The following is a 7121-nucleotide window of genomic DNA, read 5'->3' on the forward strand; positions in this document are numbered from 1 at the left end:
GGACTTGATGCATGTGAAGAATAGAAGTAGGTTCCTTTGTGTCTTTCCTAACTTTTGTTTTGCCCTTTCTAATTTTCTATGCACCCAGGTCTTTTCTTTCCCTTTCTTTATCTGAGTGGATGTTTACAAATCATATATTTTTCATACAATCATTCATAGGTGTTTTGTTTTATAACATTAATTGTTGTTGTTGTTATGTGCCGTCGAGTCGTTTTCGACTCATAGCGACCCTATGCACAACAGCCCTAAACTCTGCTCTATCCTGCGCCAACCGCACTGCCTCTGACACACCCATCCCGATTACCCCAGTCACCGAATCAATCCATCTCATAGAGGGTCTTCCCCTCCTGCGCTGTCCCTCCACCCTCCCAAGCATGATGTCCCTCTCCAAGGACCCGTCCCTCCTCACAACATGTCCAAAGTATGTCAGACGAAACCCCAGAATCCGTGCCTCCAAGGAGCAACCCGGTTTAACCCTCTCCAAGATGAATCTGTTTGTTTTCCTAGCAGTCCATGGTACACTCAATACTCTTCTCCAGCACCACAGCTCAAAAGCATCCACTCTCCTTCTGTCCTCCCTAGTCATTGTTCAACTTTCTGATGCATAACAAGTGATTGCAAATACCATGGCCTGTATCAGGCGCACCTTAGTCTCCAGAGAGACACTGTTGTTCCTGAGTACTTTAGAGAGGTCCCTAACAGCAGACTTTCCCATCACGATACGCTTTTTGATTTCCTGACTGCTGGTGCCAAGAGTGTTGACTGTAATGCCATTAATGAATTATAATATCTAATCAACTCCTTATTATATATTACCTCTTTTTTTCTATTTTAAAAACTCCTCCTGTAAATATCCTTGTAATGTGACTACTTTTAATATAAATACATCCTACTTTAATTGTTTAGTAAACTGTGTCCAGCAGCTTCACAAAGGGAAAACAAAGCTGAGAACACAAACTTTTAAAACCTTATTTGAAAACAGAAGAAAATAGCTCCCAAATTAAATTAATTTTATAAATAAGTAAAAGGAAAAAAATGACAGCTACACAAAACAAAGATCTCCTTCCCCAGCCTAAGCTTTAATTCCTGGTCTATGAGTGGAATTTGACAGAGGAAAAATCTTTTTCCACCAACTGCCTCCAACATCTTAAATGGAAATTAATATAGCTTTCCAAAAGCCAAACTGCCTTTCATCCTTGTTCAGATCTTACTATAATTTAGTAGTTTCTCAAGTGTTATTTATTATATCTAATACATTTTATTATATTTCATAAAAATTCTTACAATCTCCTCTATTTGCCAATGCCCCTTCTATCAAGAGCTGGAGTCTTATTTCTCCAACCTTTAGCCTAGACTTGACCATATGGTTTAATTTGACTAAAATATAGTGATGGGCCAGTTACTGTACACTTCCGTGCATAGTCTTCCAGCAGATTTGCACTCTTATTTGGACTTTCTGGTAACCCTGCCATAGCATACCAACAAGACCAAGTCAGCATGATGAAGAATACTGTGGTCCAATTGCTTCTGTCATCCTAGCTAATAGCCAGAAAAGCTTCAGAAGCATCCACCCAGCTGATGATTAGATAACTATGGATGGATGGCAAACTCCAGCTGAGAAAAACATACTGCCTCCTGTGCATATCTCAGATTACTGACAAACTGAATAGTAAGCCACTAGGTGTTAGAATGATTTGTTGTGGAGCCAAACCTGTTGTAATTTACTTTCTACGCCTTCTTGATTTATCTAAGTGTAATGATTAATATACAGATTGAATAGCACATTAAATGTTGGATGGCTAAGCAGAAAAATTGGCTGTTTGAACCCACTAGCTGCTTCAAGGGAAAAGATGAGTCAATTTCCTCTTAATAAGATTTATAACTTTAGAAAACCAATAGTGGTTCTCAACTGGTCGGAGTTGACTTGACAAGCAATGTGTGTGGGTTTTTGTTGTTTTTTTTTTTTAGTTACTAGTTTGATGGCTGGTTTACTTACATGTCTGGCTATCCACTTTTAAAATAACAGGTTTTGAAATCCCAAGACTACTGTTATTGTTATTGTCGTTAAGTGCCATTGAGTGGTAGATGACTCATAGCAACCCTATGAATGAAATATCTGAATACTTGTATAACTTTCATCATTTCTCTAAGTTCATAGCGTTTCCAGAGGCAAGCTGTTTCGAAAGTGGATGCCACTCTTGCTTCCAACCTTGTTTTAATCAGGGAGCTCCACCAAACACTGTTCACCATGGGCAACTATTATCACATTTGTCACATCAGTGTCACTGTTTTTAGTTGATAGGATATTTAAGTACTTTCATACTGTTAGACATTTTCAAGTCCATTTTGACTGTTAGTAACCTGAGATAACAAGTAGAACTACCACATAAGATTTCTTAGGCTATGATCTTCACCAAAGCAGATCACTAGGTATTTTGTCAGTGAAATTGTTGGTGAGTTCCAATCACCACGTTTTGGTCAATAACAAAACATGTAATCATTAACTCTGCTGTTGTTATGTGCCACTGGGTTGGAACTGACTCATAGTTGACCCTCCATGGGTTTTCAGAGGCTGTAAATCACACAGGAGGAGAACGCTCATCTTACTCCTGCAGAGCAGCTTGTGGATTTCAACCACTTATTTTTGGGATAGCAGCACAAGCCAGTAGAGCTCCCTAGGACTAAACTTTTCTACTGGTTGGTATATAGATGCTTCTCCAAGCCGTTAAATCTATACTCCTCTCCCATAAGAACCACCTGGACCATCTGGCCCTCCAGCCCTCCCACTGACCCATCATTTGCAAGACTAATGCATATCAGGGTCTCTTCTGAGCATTGTTTTCATACAATATCTGTCCCCCCCAAATTAATCAGTCCCTTGCCATGTGATTGGTAAATATATTGAGTATGACCCTACCAACTTTGACTATTAGCCTGGGATGACTTATTTACAATCGTATGTGAAGGATTTACAGGGAATGCAGGAACCAGCCCTTAACCCTTCTCTCTCTCAAGCCCATCTCTCCTCTTTAAACAATACTCTCAGCCAACAGAAAAGACAAAATGTGTTAAGTACTTCCCTGAAGTCTGCTAGGCAGATGCCTATTTCTTTTTGGATTAAGCCTACTAGCCTCTGGATAGGATAACTACACATCCTAGAACCCCCAGTTTTGGCTCATGCCCTGATGTCAACCAAAAGGCTATATAAGTTTAAATATGAAATAGCAGGTGAAATTTGCTTAAATGGTTACATTATTTTTAATATCATGGGATCCTAATAATTATGTCACCATTTTTGCCCAAGTTATTTTGAAACAGCACTTGCAGTCTCTGTCTGTGCCCTTCACTAATCCACCTTTGATGCCTTTTGTAGAAAACAGATCTTTTCTCTCTTATTCTCATAGACACTTTGCACAATGCACATCTGTTTTCAGGCAATCACTTACCATAGCCCTCTTTTGAACCAACCTTTTCCTTTTTTTTTTCTGCTTCAGAATATTCCTCCCACTGACAGCTTCTCTTTCTTTACATTGTGAAGGGACTTTGTGCTTCTGCCATTTAACTCTCACTAAAAGCTTTGCCTTCCTATTTGAAAACCTTCAGCAATATTTATTTCCTTACTTTGATTTGGACACACAGAAGAAAATCTGGTACTTTTTTCCCCTAAGTGCGCACACTCTCTCTCTTTCTCCCCCCTCCCCCCCCATTTCTCTGTGTGTGTATATGATAGAAATGAAATCAGCATCAACATGTTGTTCCAGCTATTTTTACACATTGTATTATTCTACACATTCATGATTTTCTCTTATTGTAAGCCTGGCTTACAAGGGTGATTTTTGAATTTTGGAGTAATATTTTTATTTTAGTAGAGAAAAGAGGCTTTCATTCTATTGGTGTTGCGTTTTTTTAGGCTTGATGGAATATCATGTACTACTAACCTTAAGAAATCATTCTACCATGCTTTCCTTTCTCTCATTGCCTTCTTAGCTCTCTCTCCATGTGCTTTCCAGTATTTCTGTTGTCATTTATCTCTTACACATATACTTCACTGTCAGTTCTCATGCCAACATTTTCTAACATCTGTTCATCATTTCTCTTTGCCTTCCTGTTTTTGCAACTACCTTTTCTATCACTGTATTCTAAAGTCATCTTTAGATATCTAGATTTCCTTTTTACTTAGGAAATAGCTAAAACTGTTTTTGAGGTATGAATATTTTCTCTTTTTTTTCAAATGGTGATATGAATGAAAATTTAAAGATAAAATGCATTTTTCATTCAATGATTCACTTCTACACATTTTTTAGCATTAAATATAAAATCCACATTGTAAGCACACTGTTCCAGTTCCTCTCTATGACTGCCATTTCCATTGATTCTCCTAGTCTACCTCTTTCTGCTTTCTGAGCATTATTTCTGAGTAGCTGTTGCCCTTTTGATCTTGTGTGGTAGATTGTTCTAAGAAGTGAGTACCTTCCTGGCATTACTGTTCGCCTGTATATTGTTTGACTGAAAATTGAACCACAGAGATGCGTTTTCCTCTAGGCTCTAGGCTCAAGAGATGACTAAATGCCATAGTTTTGTGGATTTCTCAAATTTGTGTAAAACCAGTAAGTCTGGGCATTTGCTGTTTTGAGTTTTGTTCTACATTCCCCTGCACTCTATCCAAGACCGGTGGACCCCTTTTAGAAATTTCTGTCAATAGTGGTATTAGGTACAATCTAAGCTTTTTTTTTCTTAAAAAAGCTTTAAATATTCCTTCAGTTTATTCTAATCTGTTAGTATTGTGAACTGTTGATCAAGTTCTTAGTACACACACAAAAAACACAAGTTGTAAAATAAGTGGTCAATAAACATAAGTTGCTAAATAGGCAAAGAGAAAATAATATCAATAGTGATTAACAGTACAGTAAAACAGCATGCATTTTTACTAGACTATATGCTGCTGGTAGCTTATATTAAACTAAAGAGTGATAGCTTCTCTTGTACTCCTACTTTCATTTGATTTGTATAGGAAGGTTAAAGTAGGATAGCTACCAAAAATAAATTATGCAAGTCAGGACTCATTAATTTTTAAAATTAAAGTCAAGCTAAAATTGAAAATAAACCAAACTTTAAATTACCCTTTTATTTAATTTACTGCTCATACACGATTCCATTTAGTTAATACTTAGTGATCCAACAGAGTGTGGAAATTATCGAACAATATCACTAATACCAAATGCAAGCAAAATCTTGCTGAAGATTACTCAAAACCAACTAGAACAGTACATTGACAGAAAATTGCCAGAAGAGATATAATGGCCAATGTCAGATGGATCTTGGCTGGAAGCAGAGAGTACCAGCAGGAGGTTTATTGTGTTTTATTGACTATGCAAAGGCATTTGACTGTGTGGACCACAACAAATTGTGGTTGACACTGAAAAGAATGGAAATTCTTGAATATTTGATTGTGCTCATGTGAAACCTATATCTAGACCAGGAAGCTGCCATACAAACAGAGCAAAGGAACATTACATGGTTCAAAATGAAGAAAGGGATGTCTCTCCATACCTTTTCATACCTCACACAGAAGAATGTGGCATTAGGTTTGGAGAAAGACTCATCAACAAACTGCATTATGCAGATGATACAACCTTGATCCCAAACTGAGGAAGAATGAAGCATTTGCTACACAAGGTCAGGGACTATAGTTTTCAATATTGGTTGCATTTCAACATCAAGAAGACAAAGATTCTTACCAAAAGGCCGATTGACAGCATCATGATAGATTAAAAAAAAAGATTGAGATTGTACCTCTTCAACAAATGGTCCTGGTAAACTAGGACCATTACCTGCAGAAAGCTGAAGCAGGATCTACATCTCACATGATACACAAAAATCAACTCAAGGTGGATTAGAGACCTGGGGATAAAGCCCCAAACCATAAAGATCATAAAAGACAAAATGAAACTAAACTTAGAAGGCCTAGACTGTGATGTAAATAGGCTGACAAAGACAGTAATGCAAAATAAGGCAAGGATAACATCAATAAATGGCACCTTCTAAAGAGTAAGTCCCTTTGTGCCTCAAAACCTTCCAATAGGGTGAAAAGAAAACCTACTGAGTGGGAAAAAACACTTGGCAATGACATCTAAGATAAGGGTCTTATAATGAAAGATTATAGAATATTACAAGGCCTCCACAAGAAAAATACTAATAACCCAATTATGAAATAGGCAAAAACATGGAGTTTTCACAAAGGAAGACACTTGGATGACCACAGACACATGGAAAAATGCTCAAAATCACTGGCAATAAGAGAGATGCCAATCAAAAGCACAATGAGATACCATCTTGTGCCAGTACCATCTTCCAGTGGCAAAGTTCAACAGGACAGCAAGCAATGAATATTGGAGAGGATATGGAGACATTGGAACTTTCATACACTGCTGGTGGGATTGTAAAATAGCGCAACCACTCTGGAAGGCAGTTTGACATTTCCTCAAAAAGCTGGATGTAAAAATTCAATATGGTCCTGCTATTTCACTACTAGGAATATATCCTGAAAATAGAATGAGGACACAAATGGAGAATTGTACACTGATGTTCATATTCACAATAAAGAGGACCTGGAAAGAACTCAAAGATCCTTCAACAAACAAATGGATTGAGAAATTGCGGTACATTCACACAATGGAATACTATGCAGCACTCAGGAGCAAAGCATGATTTCAACAAATATTTTGCAGCATGAGACAATTTAGAAAGCACCATGCTGAGTGAACTTAGTCTCGTAAGGACAAACACTGCATAAGTCCATTTTTGTAAAAATAGAAAGATAACCAATACAATGTGTATAAGTGTCCAAAGAGGGAAGAGGAGAGTGCTGGGGGTAGGAGAGTGGGGGAAATCATGAGGATGCGGAGTTAAGTGGGCAGCAGGATGGGGTGAAGGAATTAAGAAAGATCCAGTAGGATCTGAAAAGGATGAGGTAATAGTAAGGATAGATCAATGGTGATTCATTTTATAAGTCATAATGTATGGGGAATGATTGTATGAAACAACATGAATGAAGAAATGTGTGACAGAATGTATATGAATAAAAAATCATTTTAATGCAAAAAATAGCAAAATAAAATTTA

This window comes from Elephantulus edwardii, unplaced genomic scaffold (assembly GCF_000299155.1).
Source record: "Elephantulus edwardii isolate Elephantulus edwardi_28Jun2011 unplaced genomic scaffold, EleEdw1.0 scaffold00030, whole genome shotgun sequence".
NCBI lineage: Eukaryota > Metazoa > Chordata > Mammalia > Macroscelidea > Macroscelididae > Elephantulus > Elephantulus edwardii.